This window comes from Lissotriton vulgaris, chromosome 5, assembly GCF_964263255.1.
Source record: "Lissotriton vulgaris chromosome 5, aLisVul1.2, whole genome shotgun sequence".
Lineage (NCBI taxonomy): Eukaryota > Metazoa > Chordata > Amphibia > Caudata > Salamandridae > Lissotriton > Lissotriton vulgaris.
This window is the reverse complement of record NC_141693.1, coordinates 1,813,626,268-1,813,641,703: the sequence shown is the minus strand read 5'-3', so window position 1 is coordinate 1,813,641,703 and position 15,436 is coordinate 1,813,626,268. Positions and strand designations below refer to the sequence as shown.

The 15,436-nt window shown below is 48.8% G+C and overlaps 1 pseudogene; it reads left to right on the top strand.

Annotated features, from left to right (window-relative positions):
• Positions 1-1,723: 1,723 nt before the first annotated feature.
• LOC147717278 (uncharacterized) lies at positions 1,724-15,022 on the top strand (annotated as a pseudogene).
• Positions 15,023-15,436: the final 414 nt, after the last annotated feature.

The window sequence follows — 15,436 nt, the reverse complement described above, 5'->3', positions numbered from 1 at the left end:
GTTGCTCCCAAAAATCAGCACTTCTGTCTTGTCTGTGTTGAGTTGTAGGCAGTTGTCTCTCATCCAGTCAGCGATGTTCGTCATGCTCCTGCAGAAGTTTGTCAGATTGACAGAGGGATTTTCTGATACTGAGAGGATGAGCTGGGTATCGTCGGCATAGGATATGATGTTCAGTCCATCCTGTCTGACAACGTAGCCAAGGGAGTCATGTAGGTGTTGAACAGGGTGGTGCTGAGGGACAAACCTTGGGGAATGTCGCAGATCATGTTCTTGGGCTCAGAGGTGATGGGTGAAAGGCATATTCTCTGGGTTCTCCCTGTGAGGAAGTGTCATATGGTCCAGGTAGCCATTGTCATTTCCCATTAGTTAGCATGAGCCCATGCCAGACTGTCCTCTGCTTTGTGCATGTTACTAGACGAACATATTTTTGCTGTGTGCCGCACTGCAATTTTCACACAGAACATACTGGTGTTTTGCGTTCTGCTCTTTCCTGGGATTTAGTCTGAACACTGCAGACAAGGTCGAATAACAATGCCCCTTATTATTCGGCTCTGGTCAGGCCTTAGCACCTAGACAAAACATGCAGATGCAGCTGTGTTTGGAAACATGTACTTTGGTCATATAGGTATACACAGGTGGGTAACACATAGTTGGAGAGGGATCTTTCCAAAGAAGGGAGCGTGACAGCACCTGTGAAGTAGATCTTCCATCTATAGACTGAGGTACAGGGTCTGATGCTAAACTCCCAGAGATCTTCTACTATATAATCAGGGAAGGGGGGTTAGGTCTGACTTTCTTATATAATGACAGCGCCTTTTATGATTTACGGACTACTTGCTATGCAGGCTGTATTTGTTTTAGGCATCTTTCTACTTGTTGTCGCACATATCCTGCATTATAGAGCACATCAGTTAAAACAAACACTATACACTGTTCTCTGTCTAATCTTATTGTAGACTGGTACGAGAGTGAGAGCAGAAAAGGTGTGTCCTGTTACGGCGATACCTGAAAGGGTTGGGAGTGTTGTGCTCTGGGGTGTCTAATGCCAAGCGTTCTGAAGCAAATACAGAATGAACACAGGGCTGGTCTGAATTTGGGGATGAAATTAGTGGGTATTTTTCCAGTCATCTCCGAAATGATTCTTTCTAACATTAAAGGTGAGGCAGTTTGCTTATAGGTTTGCCAATGCCTTTCGGCGATGGCTGACATTGATCAGGAGCGTGAGTTACTGATTATTATTGCCGATGTGTATACATCCTTGGGTCCCAAAAATTTGGGGATCAGACCTTCTACCCAATCTCAAGGTAAGCCACCTCCTGACAAGGAGGGACGTCCAGTCTTTCCTAAAAAGACATGGGACAGAAATAAACAGCAACGAAAGCCTCATGCTGGGTCACCACCTGAGGCTTCTGAACGTAGATATGTTTACCGTGATCGCTCTAAAAGGAAAACTCCAGAGAGGTTCCAGGTCCCTGATCCCCGTTTTCCTCGTTCCTTTCAGGAATTGTCAGATCAACATTTTGGTGGAGGGGGATGTCAGGATCGCAGACAAAGCGAGTTCACGCAATTCAAGCGGGATCCGCACCGCCAGTTTGACATGAAAGTCCTCCGTATCGAGCCTCTTTTCAGAAGAAAAAAGTTGCTGCCTTGATGGCGATGTATGCCCCAGATGGTGAGAACCCTTCTCCTGGACAGGAATTGGGCAGTGACTCTCCTCAACAGCATGGCAGAAGTTACCGTAGTGCGGCAGAACCTCCGCCCGTTTCTGGAGGCAAAAGCAACTGACACGTTTATAACTGTAGAAACCGCGGATATCCACGTAGCTCCTCCAGGTAGACTTTATCATGTAGACCTTCAAATAGAGGGTGATATTAAATGCAACTTAAATGCTGTATTTGGGACAATTTGACGTCTTCTCATGACTCTTTATTACCAGAGGTGGATTGGCCTCCCCCATTTGATCTTGCTTTTCCTCAAGGCGAGGAGGTGATTATTCCTTCTTTTTCTTAATGTGTCCTGGAAGACACTAAACATGCTTATGCTTCAGAGTGGGCTCTTGCCTTAGCCCCTGCCTTATACCGCAACCAAGCGGGTTGGGATAAGGATTCTTCTTTTCATGTTGTGCCTGTACGCTCAAATCCTCAGCCTCAAACTCAATATCCAATTAAACATGATGCAAAAGCGTCAGTTAAAGAAATTCTTACTCAATTGGAACATGAGGGCGTAATTGAACCCTGTATTTCTGCGATTAATAATCCTCTTTTGAACCTGATGGTTCATATCGCGTAGTTTTAGATTACAGACATTTGAATGGTCATACCCGTACCTTTGCTGTACAAAATACGCATGCCACAGAACTGGTTACTAATATTTACGCAAAAAGTTTAAAACTACTTTGGACATTTTGAACTGATTTTTTAGTCACAATTTGAATTCAGAGAGCCGTGACTTATCTGCATTCAGCGCTCTAGGCTTTCAGAAGCACTTTGCGAGATTGCCCATTGGGTATAATAATAGCCCCAGAGTTTTTGCATCACGTGACGTGTCCCTTTTAAATGAAATTGATCCCAAAGCTTTTTCATATGTTGATGACATATAACTGACGGATGATAAACTGAATGCTCGTCTTGCATGAGTAGAGCACATTATAACTGGATTTGAAGCTTTGGGGTACAAATTCAACTTTGCAAAATCGCATATAGCATTTCTAGCTGTACTTTTTCTTGGTTATCAACTTACAAATGAAGGTAGGGGTTTAGCACCTCACTTTCTGGGGAAGTGTGCTCAACTGCAACCTCTAACTAGCCAAAAAAAGTTACAGTTTCTACTGGGTTTGTAAAATGTTGGCAGAACATACATTCCTGATTATGATCAGCATATCAAGCTGCTTTACGCATTGTTACTTCTTTCCTTTTCTGCTTGCTCTTGGCTACCGAAACACACAGCAGTGCTGCGCACGTTACAATCAGATTTGCTCGCAGCACAATATTTACAAACTAGATTAAATACAACCAATTTGGTTATCTAGATTGTTCCCGGTTCAATCTATTTCACTCACGTGACTTTTAATGAGGGTGACACGGTTCCCATCTCCTATAAATTGCATCTGTATACTTCTGCAGAGTTTTGAATTAACAAGGCAACCCCCTAGAAAAATTACTTGACAGGTCAGGGAACAGGGGAAAAAAAGACCAAACAAAACTACAAAAGTAGCGTTCCCTCAAGACCTAGATTTCTTTAAATAGCAGCTTCTCAAAGCTCAAACATGGGGCATAATGAACATTATTCTCCAAACAGAACAGTTGCTTGTTATTACATGTTTTATTTAATTTTTTTCTTTTTCACTTTTGGTATTTTGGAAGACGGAAGAAGGAAGGGTGACGAGTGGGCGCTACACAAGAGATTGCGCCGCGGTTCGCATTGAAGATGATGTGTACACTGAGAAAATTCTTACTGCTGTGCAGCTGGCTATTCTAAAAGTAGGCCCTCTTTCACCAGGTAAACACATTTTTGTCGTTTCTCCTGTGCCTACTTTAGAAGCGGTCATGAAAGCTAGTGTTCCTTATTCTAAAGCTCTGCATTCTTGATGGATCCAGTGGGCTACGTCCTTGACGTCAGCTGATGTCGATTTTGTTTCTGACACGTCATTACAAACTCAAGAGTTTCTACAGTATGAACATGTTCACCCTCTGCCTTTGACGTTTCTTCTTCTTGACCAATACAAATGTATCATCTACACTGATGGCTCAGCTCAACTGGCCATTGGTTCTAAACAAGCCTATTCTGCGGCTTGCGCTATTGTGATAGGTGCAATAATGGACAGAGCCTTTCAGTCTACCTTCGTTCAAACACAGTCCCTTGGTGACTGTATGGCTGAATTGGCTGAATTGGGAGCTCTACATTTAGCTCTTGAAGATGCAAACTCTGATTCGCCCACACTTATAGTGAGTGACTCCTTTTACTGTGTACAGTCTTACAATGACAATTTGTTTTTCTGGAAACAGAATGATTTTTGGGATTCTAAAGTAGCACAATCATGCTTAAACTGCTTTGGATCTGAGTGGCTGCTCATGAAGATCGTTTGCTTCTGAAACATGTAGTTCATACTTTAGGACATCAACGTGCTGGGGTGCACGCTATTGGAAATCCATTGGTTGATGAAGCAGCCAAATCAGCAGTAGCCACAATCAAAGTAGCAGCAGTTACTAGGTATAAGCCTAGAATTGACGATGACATCTAAGCAGCTGTAGCAGCATCCACGGATGGAGCTCCTTTTCCACAGGGTTTCTCATTGCGTTATACTTATCAAATGAATTCTGAAAATGTGCCATTTATGACTATCCCTACTGTTGGTGATCAATTGATTCCCGACAGTGATCGCAGACTATCTCTCATTGTGGCTGCCCATGAACGGTTGGCTTCTGCTCATGCAGGAGTGTCGGCTACAGTTTCTCTTTTACAACAGTGATATTGGTGGTGTGGGTTATATCAGCAGACCTGTAAACATGCCATTTGTTGTGATATTTGTCAAAAAATTAAGAGTTCTACTGTCTCACATCCACCTGAGACTCATCTTTTGATTTCTAATAATTCATTTGGGTGTATTTATCTTGATCACTGCGGTCCTTCAACATCCAACAATGCATTCAAATGTATTTTGGTTGCAGTGGATTCTTGCACAATGTTCCTCTAGGTTTGGCCACAGCGCACTGCAAATGCTCATACTGTTATAAAACATTTGCATGTCTTTGTCGGGACTTATGCCTGTGGCAATTTCCATTCAGACCAAAGTCCGGCTTTTGCCTCTAAGGCATACCGTGATTCGATGAAGGCTATGGGAGTGCAGGTGCATTTCTCGTCTCCATATAGGCCAGAGGGCAATTCTTTAGTGGAGCAGATGCACCGTGACTTAAAGCAGTCTTTAACATCAAGGGTATAAGGTATGGGCCATAGCTGGTTGACTCACCTCTATGGGGTTCAACATGCATTTAATAATCTCCCTCGAAGATCTCTGGGTGGGCGGACCCCGTACAAAATGGTCTTTGGCATTAAAATGTTTGTACCAGACCTTGATGGTCTAGACATTGTAGCGGCTGCCGCAACCTACGACGTAGATAACCACTAAGCTGAATTGCAGGATCTACAAAAGAGTAGTGGCGCTCTGGCAAAAACACATTTGCCCTCAACCTCACCAGGGTATGCAGCAGTTATGATTCCTGCTTCTGACTGGCTTCCCAAAGTTGGTGATCTGGTTCGTGCGAAAATAATGGTCAAGAAAAAATTCAGACCCACATAGAGTGCTCCTGTCCAGTCCTTGGTCTTATGGGCACCCAAATAGTGATTTTACCTCCACTACCTGGACACAAAGATAAATCGCTTCATTTCTATTGAACATGTCAATTTACACTGTATGGCCAATTCTTAATAGTATGCCTCAAAGTGCCTCACAAGGGAGTATTTCTTAACAGCCTATGAGCCTCGTACCTTCTGATTGTCCCCGGCTGCCGGAGGGGGAAGTCGAGTCTTCATGGGACCGATTGTCAGTTTTACCAATCTCAAGTCCTATAAACAAAATTGTGTATTCTCATTCACCTGCTGAGGGCCCTGTGGACCTACACACATCTGTTTTAAATTTGGAGCGGAGCTCTTCTGGATACTATATAGATCAGGATAATTTCTCATCAAACAGTTCCTCTTCGTCTACAGTCTTCTCCACTACACTGGCAAGGATTTGTGTTCTCATCTCTTGGTTGAAACACTCTTATCCGGTCCCCCCTTGGGCATACGTGTAGGTCATGTTTTCCATGGTGTTCCTCTTCATGTGGATGGAATTTGTGACTTTGTTCTTCCTTTTGATTAATGGCCACTACCTTCCAGAGTGCGCGAGGGTGGAATCGGTTGACTGAGTGTTGGCTCCACATTCTTCCTCGCGTAGAATGAAAAGAGACCTGTCGCTTGTTAACATTTCAGCGGTCCCAGTTTCTGATGTAATTGTATGGGATAAAGTACCATTCGATGTATATGGTCCTACAAAGACCCTTCAGATACCATTTGTATTCTGGGTTTCATTGGGTGATGTGATTATACCTGGGCTACAGTCAGATGATTGGAATGTCAATGCTGTGCTTTCTCTATTTTTTCTGAATTACAACATTACACTGTATTTGATATCGAAGATTTATATTTCATTTCTGCTAACTATGCCGAGCTATTTTGTTACCAACACTATGGACATAATTTTCTACATCGAACTAACGGACAGCGGCCCTTTTCTAATTATACTCAATGGGAGCACTGCCCTGCTACATCACAGGGTAGTTCAAATGCGCAAAAGTGAAAATACACATATTTGACCGGTTATAACCTTTCAGACCTGGTTTCTTATTTCTTTAAATTAGCGCCCATGTCTTAAAAAAAAATATGTTGACCCAAACTCAATTATTCTATTCCTTTCTTTCATTGAAAATGAGGCACAAAGGGATATGATTTTTGGAAGGATACCATTGATTTAAAATCAGTATGGGGCACTAAGCCTTGGTAAGTGCAGGGCACTGAGTCCTTGTTCTGCGCATGTCTAATACCGACCCAAATCCTTTTTCTTAATGACACCGTCCAACAAACTACTTGTTTGGAATTGGCTAAAATTAAAGAGTGTAGGGGCGTGGCTACGCAAGCGGAGATGGCGGTCGCAGCTTGCTAGAGCTCCCGCCTGCCCGCCATTAATCCGGCTAATTATCCTGGTCCCTGACCCCCAAAACCCACAACCGAAGCGGGGCGAATGCTGCCAGAAGTGCCAGGGACCCTCCGGTGTGCTCGGCGGTGGTCCCGCGCTCCTGGACCGGGCTGGGCTGCGAGGCGAGAGGTGCAGCCTGGAGGGCTGAGGAGCAGCCGGGGCCTCGATTTTGGTGCTCCCCGGCCGGGGAGCCGTGAAGTGAGTCGACTGGCCTGGTGACGGCCGCGACATTCAGCGATCCTAGACACTGAAAGACGCAGAGGAACTGCTGGCGATTCTTATCCCGGGGCCCGGCTAGATCGAGAGGAGGCCCGGGTGCAGCAAACAGTCGGGAACAGTTGCGGCGGCCTGGTGGCCCAGGCGCAGCCGGGACCTCGATTTTCGCGGCCCCGTGTCAACCGGGGGCCTGCGGACTCGGAGAGGGACAGACGTCTTGGTGGTCTCGCCCAGCGGTGGACGGCCCGGGGCACAGCTGACCTGCAGGGCGACTGGCGGTAATAGTGAGTAGTGGCCCTCCCCCCACCCCCCCAGGACCGGAGGAGACACCGGCGCGGTGGCGCAAGACACACTCAGTCTGTACACCTTCAGGGAGAGGGTTGCTGGTCGCGGGAGGCCCTGCCCGTTGGCGGCTGGGGGGGCAGCTCTTGGGGGCAGTACTCGAGGCCCGCCCCGCTCTGAATCCGGAACTGGGCCATACCGGAGCGACCCTTCCAGGACCCACCCCGGGGCCAGTGACTGTGTATTGGGTCCCCCCCCTTTGGATAGACTTCAACGTGGGCAGTTGGGGTCCCACACGTACATTTTCACTCTTCGTGGCACTTATAATCTCAGCAGTCATGACCAGAGGAGGTGGAGGCCCCACCAAGCAAGTAACGATTGATAAATTTACGGGGCCCGGTGGGGGCCCTGGACCGTCGGGGAGTGGTCCACCTGGAGGGGGGCCGGACAATTCAGCCCTTATGGCGGCCATCACCCAGTCAAGGGACATGCTAGACGCCAAAATAGGGGCAGTTGGCGCAGACGTGACCCTGCTGCGCCAGGACCTGAGAAATGCCGTGGCGCGAATTACGGAGGCCGAATCCAGGGTGTCGGTTGTGGAAGAAGACATGAGTACCCTTAAAAAGAAAATGGCGGCAATGGAAACTGCGCAGCGGAACACAGCGCTCCGCGTGGAGGATGCCGAAGGGCGGGCACGCCGTAACAACCTCCGCTTCCTTGGCTTTCCGGAGCGCTGTGAAAAGGGCAACATGGAACAATTCCTCACGCAGTGGCTAGAGACATGGATGCCCCCAGGGACGCTATCTGCCTGCTTCATTATTGAGAGAGCACACCGCGCCTTGACGCAAAGGCCACCTGAGGGCGAACGGCCTAGGGCGGTAATCGCTAGGCTGTTAAATTATCATGACAGGGACGCCATACTGAGGGAAGCTAGAACCAAGGAAGCCCTCCTCTATGAAAACCGAAAGATAATGATTTTCCCTGACTATACTAAACTTGTACAGCAGCAGCGCCATTCTTTCTTGGCCGCAAAGGCAAAGTTGAGAGGCCTTAAGCTCCAGTATTCCCTGCTATACCCGGCGCGTCTGAGGGTGATCTTCCAATCACAGACACTGTTCTTTGATACACCGGAGGACCTTTTCAGGTGGACGGATGAAACGGTGCGGCTCAGACCGAATTCCCAACCAGGGCTAATCCGGGCTCTCCCGAGGGGTCACCACAGGCACAGAGTGACCGGACGGCAAAGAACAGACGGAACAAGCGCTCCAAATCGCGCAAGCGCGCGGCCTTGGTCGATGGCACGCAGGGCAATGGTAGAACCGAGGATTCGGATCAATCTGGAACGGATCACTGAAGACTCCGGGGCCTCGGCTCCCTCTTCTGCTGTTAATGCTGTAAATCCTGGCTGGGTGCACCCGGTCGCCTGGGACACATGAATCACTAGCTGTATTGCTGCCTTGAGACAGTACTGCTTCTGTCCTCTGATCGTGGATAGGGTTGTGGGGTGGGGGGTTCGGGGACTACATAGTAGGGGCTACCACTCTCCCATTCGTGAGAGGGACACCGAGGGAGGGGGGGTGAGTTCACTGTTCTTTTTGGGATGTTGGGATCCATTGGTATGGGTGGGCCCGGGCCCTCTGTTTTGGTCTCGGGACTACCCATGCCGCGACAGGTACTTCATAGTTCATTGAGGTATAGGGTGGGGGGAGGCGGGGCGTGGGCGGCCGGGGATGTGGCTGCTGAGTTGGGGATGGGAACTGTTGGGGACTGTGGGACTGAGGGGTTGGGGGTTTTTTTGGGGGTAGAAAGTAGAATGCATGTGTGTGTCACAACGATGTTCCATATGGTGTGTGATGGGTGGCGCTGGCGTAGGGGGCTCACATGGTGGATCCCAATGGACTATGGCTGAAACGACTCATAGACTCCCTGAAGACTCTATGCGAGTGATTACGTGGAATGTCAGGGGTCTCCTGGACAAAATTAAACGTGGGGCGGTGTTACGCTGGGGGAAAAAGGAAGTTACAGATGTGCTATTGCTTCAAGAAACTCACATGATGGGCACAAAGGCACTGGGCCTACAGAGGTTTGGTTATCAGCAGGTTTTCCATGCGGGGTTTTCCAGGGGATCTAGGGGAGTGGCCATATTGATACACCGCAGGGTGGCGTACGTCCATGAGAAGCAATGGGTGGATCCTCAGGGTCGTTACCTGTTTGTTAAGGGCATGATGGGCACAGAGCCTGTGGTGTTTGGGAGTGTTTACGCCCCCCCCCCCTGCTGTGGGCCCTGGCCGAGAGGTTGTTTGCAGTGTGGGAGGATGTCTCCGGATCACTGGCAGTGATCGGGGGAGATTGGAATGACGTGATGGACGTATGTGTAGATCGCCGGAGACGTCAGGCAGTGACCGAGACCCCCCCCTTCCCCTCCACCCACCAGATTGAATGCTATGAGTGAGGGGCTGGGCTGGGTGGATGCTTGGCGGCATATGCACCCTGCAGCCCGTGAGTATACCTATGTATCAGCTGTACATGGCTCCTTCTCGCGGTTGGATTGTGTGTTTGTGCCTAGAGAATGCTTATGTAGAGTGAAGGGCGCTGACATCTTGCCGAGGGGCCTATCCGACCACTCCCCAGTCTCAGTTAGAGTCGACCTCCTTCGGAAACGGCAGCCGTTTCGATGGAGAATGTCCTCGTGGCATCTCCTGCAACCTGCCTATACTAAACACTTGCGAGAAACCATAGACCACTATTGGCGTGAAAACCTAGTAGAGGGTGTCGATGTGGGAGTGGTGTGGGAGGCTATGAAGCCTACCATACGGGGGGTGGATATCGCATGGTGCTCAGCGGCCCGTAGGAAGCGTCGAGAACAGACTACAGAGGCGGCTGCGCGAGTGGCGACCCTGGAACAAGAAAACCGCGAGGGAGGCGATGAAGTTGGGCTACGGCTGCTTCTACAGGCACAGCAATCGTACGCATCCCTGTTGATGGATGAAGCCAAACAGGCGTGGCTGGCCACGAGAAGTAGGGTGTACCAATGGGGGGACAAGTCTTGCTCAATGCTCCATAGACTGTGCCAACACAACTTCCAACCCCTCATACTGCCGGGTCTCACGAATGATGGTGGGGAGGTCCTGACCGACCCAAACGAGTTGGCGGCAAGCTTCGCCACATACTTTACAGCCCAGTATGCCCCGCGCGACCAATTGTCAGAGGGCGAGCTAGCCCGTTTTCTCGCAGAGTTGCCGCCTGTACCGGTATCGGACGAGACCAAGAAGGCCCTAGATGCACCCCTCACAGCTGAGGAGCTGGGAGACGCGCTGGGGCAACTCAATGCTGGTAAGGCCCCTGGCCCGAATGGCTACCCGTGTGAATTCTTTAAAAAATTTCATGTGCAGCTGGGGCCACACTATCGCCGGGTGCTTGAGGTGGCGCGTGCACGGGGTGTACTGCCCCCGGACTGGCGCCATGCTGAAATAGTGGTCTTTCAGAAGCCTGGTAGACCCCCAGATAGTCATGACTCGTATAGACCCATCTCTTTAATTAATATTGAGGCTAAGATATTGGCCAAGGCCCTGGCGAACCGACTGGCTCCACATATCACGGACCTAGTCCATTCGGACCAAGCAGGTTTTATGCCCCACAGGGCAACGAGACATAATATCCGACGTGCGCAGACGGCGATCGACGCTGTTGGGGCCTTGGGGGACCAGGCGGCGTTGTTGCTGGCTGACATTAACAAGGCCTTCGACTCTGTTAGCTGGTCGTACTTATTTGCATTGTTGCCTTGTCTCAACCTGGGCCCGGTTTTCCTGTCCTATGTCAAGCTCCTATATACAGACATCACAGCCTCGGTGCGGGTCGCCGGGGCGGTGTCAGAGACATTTCGCATTGGCCGCGGGACCAAACAGGGGTGCCCTCTTTCCCCCTACTAATTTGCTCTGGCCATGGAGCCCCTGGCTGCCAGAGTGCGCCTTGATGCGCTGATTCGGGGCTTTGTGTGGAATGCCACCCTATCGGATAAGATTGCGTTATACGCGGACGATGTCCTTTTCTTTCTTACCGACTTGCAGCGCTCAGGCCCGCGTGTCCTAGAGGTTATGCAACTATTTGGGGAGGCTTCAGGCTTATATCTGAACCTACATAAATCCACTCTGTGGGTGCTGGAAGGAGGCACGGTGACGGATCCCTGGGCTTCGGGGCTACGAGTGGCTACAGCTGGTCTGAAGTACCTTGGGGTGTTTCTCTCGGACTCGGCGGACACTGCCTGGGAACGCAACCTCCTGCCCGTCTGGGAGCGTGTCCAGACGGATGTAAAAACTTGGTCTCGAATGCCCCTGTCAATCTTTGGCCGTTCTGCGATTTTCAAGATGGTTGCGCTCCCGCGCCTACTCTATCAACTACAGAATCATCCGTATCCTATCCCACCCCAGTGGTTTAGGCAGGTCAACTCGGTTTTGGGCCGCTTTCTTTGGGCTGGAGGTGCCGCCAGGGTGGCACTACGTGTTTTTTGTCCACCTACTGTGGGGGCTTGGCCACCTCGGATCTGCAGTCGTATTATCAAGCCGCTCATCTTCTCATTCTGAACGAATGGTGGTATGGTGACGGTGGAGACCCAGCCTATGCCCTGGAACGTACATTGATGGGCGATAACTCGCTCCACACCATCCTCTACTCACCCCGGCTGCGTCGTTCGTTGCCGAGGGTCACTAAACTTGTCTTTGCTGTGTGGCGACAGGCCTTGCGTCGCATGGGCTGGTGGGGCAGACTGACCGCGGAAACGCCACTGTGGCGTAACGGTATACTACCCGAACTATCTAAGCTATCAGGCTTCGATGGCTGGGACGCAATAGGTATCTCGCAGCTGGGCCAGGTGATGTCCGGGACGACGCTCAAGTCCTTCCAGGTACTTAGCACCAAATTCGATATGCCCCAATCTCAATTTTTTCGATACCTACAATTCCGGCATGCACTGACGCCCAGTATCACCAACCTTGACTCACTCCCTAAATTTAGCCCGATTGAGGCGAAGGTCTTCATGGGTGACCTCGGGGACAAAAAAGTATCGCGAATCTACCAGACGATGGTCACCCACTGCTCCTCCACCCTTCTTCCACTGAAGACAACCTGGGAGGCGGATGTCGGTCCGTTAGATGAAGATGATTGGCGGGAGGCCTTAGAATCCCCGAGGGGAGCGGCTATCGCAATACGGTTTCGACTGATACAATTCAAGATTCTTCATAGAGCCTATTATACCCGTGAGCGTCTGTGGAGGGCGGGCCTGATTGAGTCCCCAGAGTGTCTGCGATGTGGGGTGGAGGTGGGTACGCTGCTCCACACAGTATGGTTGTGCTCCAAACTGATTGGCTTCTGGAGGGGTGTATGGGGATGCCTGTCGGAGGTGCTGGGCTGGACCCTCCCCCGTACTCATCGCCTGGGTCTGTTGCACGTCCTAGAGGGGGTTGGTGGCAATATCTACAAGCGACACCTGCTCCTCCTGGGGCTAGTAGTAGCCAAAAGGGACCTGGCCCGAGCATGGAAGGACGTGCGGCCCCCCCCCTGAGTGCATGGAAGGCTGGCATAGACTTCTGTATGGGTCTGGAGAAATCGATCTTTGAAGCACGGGGATGCCCCCGCAAGCACTTTAAGGTATGGAAGAGGTGGGCGGACTACAGGGGCTTGACACTGGACCCCCCGGCGGAACAAGAGGAGGACCTTTAGCCCCATATGGTCCGGCAAAACCCATTTCCTACGCATACAATTGCCTCATCAAGACCTTACATCAGCACAGTTCGTACACACATGCATGGGGTTAGGGCGGGTTCCAGGGAGGGTTCTGGGAGTTGGGTGGGTGGTTAACTAAAGGGATGAAGGTGGGGTAAACGTTTCCTTGTATCCTTGATTTGCATTGGCTCCTCGATTGGACACTCAGTCCTATGTTGCGATTATATCAAAATGTCTGGTGGTATCATCCTGATTGTGGGGTGCCACTCTATTTCATATGCTCATCTTTATCAATAAAATCGTTGTGAAAAAAAAAAAATTAAAGAGTGTAATTCTCCCACTATTCCACCATTGGCCCTTTATGATAGTTGGCAAACATATACAAATTATAGGAAGATCAACTTAATTGCATGATACGAAATGGTACATTTAATTCCTCTACGGTGAATCAGCGGGGTGGGCACTGTGACTGTTGGACACAAATGTTTGTCATTCACATTTTATGAATACTACTTCAGGGTTTTCACTACGTAGACCTGATCCACGCTACCCTCAGACCCTCCCATCCCCCATTCCAAGGCTGTCACCACTTATTCTGTGGGGAAATTATGTCAACAATGGTTAGAACATTCCACACTGTCTTCTGTAAAACAACATCTTTCTCTTTTGTCTGGTGACATAATTCTTGCCCGATTTCCTTTTGAGTCCAAATCTCCCCAAACTAAGCGTTTTGTTTATGTTACGTATAATGAGTTTTCGAAATTGTCACAATTAGAAGCTGCTGTATGTCTACGACAAATAGATGAGGAAAATCTGAACTAAGTCCTCACCATGGTCGATAACAGTATTAACACATTGTCATCTCATATATATATACTTTGAACAATATTGTATCTTTTGTTATTGATATTGTACAAAATGAAGTGTCTACATTATATCACAGACAACACCAACTTCGATCAGTTATACAGTTTGCGTGGACCATACAAGCGCTCAAAAATGGGAAAGTTCCCTGGAATTATTTGAATGCAAGTGCGCTGTTCCTACCTTTCAATTTACCACATAAACAACAATTAATGGCCACGAAAGAATCTACATACACTATGATACATATAGAAACACTTGAACAACTTCCATTTACGGTAGCAGAAACTGATTCTGCAATATGGTTAATACGTGGGCTCATTTCATTGCCCATCTCTGTTTACGATCACAGCATGTATGAAACACTTTCCCGTAGGTAGATATGAGCCCCTGGGTAGTAGTTACATACATGAGGTATGGTCTTTACCGTTTACATATCACTGTCAACCAGCAGAAAGAGAAGTTTTTCTAAATGGAGTAGAGTAGGATTCCACTGCCAGGCATTCCTTTGTATGTCAACAAGTAAAATTGCACAGCGCTTGTAATATTTCGGCCTCTAATTTGGCTTGTTTTCTAAAAGGAACTCCTGTTCCCACTATTATTCCCACACTCACATTGCTTTCCATTAACAGTTATCTCGTTCTTAATAATCAGGAGGACTGCTGCGGTCTGCTGGCGGGAATCCCTTATGTTGACTGTTTCCCAGCTAGTAACTTGTTGCAACAACGTTCTGTTTCCCCCTCCGCAGTGTAGATTCTTCCTTGTGGCCTTCCATTCCAACCCTGAAAACAGACTTCAATAAGCTGAGCAGACTCAAAGCGCTATTGTTTCAACAAGAAGTAGCTCTCACATCAGCCTGTGAGACTTTCGAATTGCAAGTGGCAAGAATGTGCAGTGAAATACAATCATTGTTAAACACAAATCTCCCCCTTCGTTTCGGGGGAATTGATACATCAACTATTTAATGTGTCTGGTACAGGAGGCCTAGCTAACTTTTTTAAACTTGTGGGCTCTGACCTTGTGTCCTCTTTTTAGATGATTTTTGGAGTAATTCCTGATTTTATACAATCTATTTATTCCAGCGTGTTCGGTGGTTTCCCACTGCTGCTTTTCTTGGTTTACGGCATTGTTGTCCTCCTCCTACTGTTCTGCAATGGCTGCTTGATCTGTGGTTCTGCCCGGACAGCAACAGCTGCAGCTGTGCCGTGAGCAGATGCATCAGCTTTTTGGATGAATGCCACTAGAAGCACTAGATGTCAATTTCTGTCTGACTTTCCGCTATGCCTATTTCACCTGTGTACAATCTATGTTTTACTGCATCCAGTGCCCCTTCCAGTGAGCTCTGGATATATGCCTGGCTACACCTTCACACCCTGCCCTTGATTATGAACTGTTAATGGGTCCGTTAATGTCCCATAACCAGGACTGTTCCTTGGGTATGCAGCTTGTGTACAATCCATCATTGGGGCCAGTGGCCAACATGGCTTCCTTTGCAGCTGCACAGAGTCTCTTGGATCTCTTTCACTGAAGTCAATACCGACACTCCTTGGATGGTCCTGGCAACCACTGGATATGAGGAACAAGTCTGTTCATTTCACTTGCTCAATTGGATGGCTGCACTAT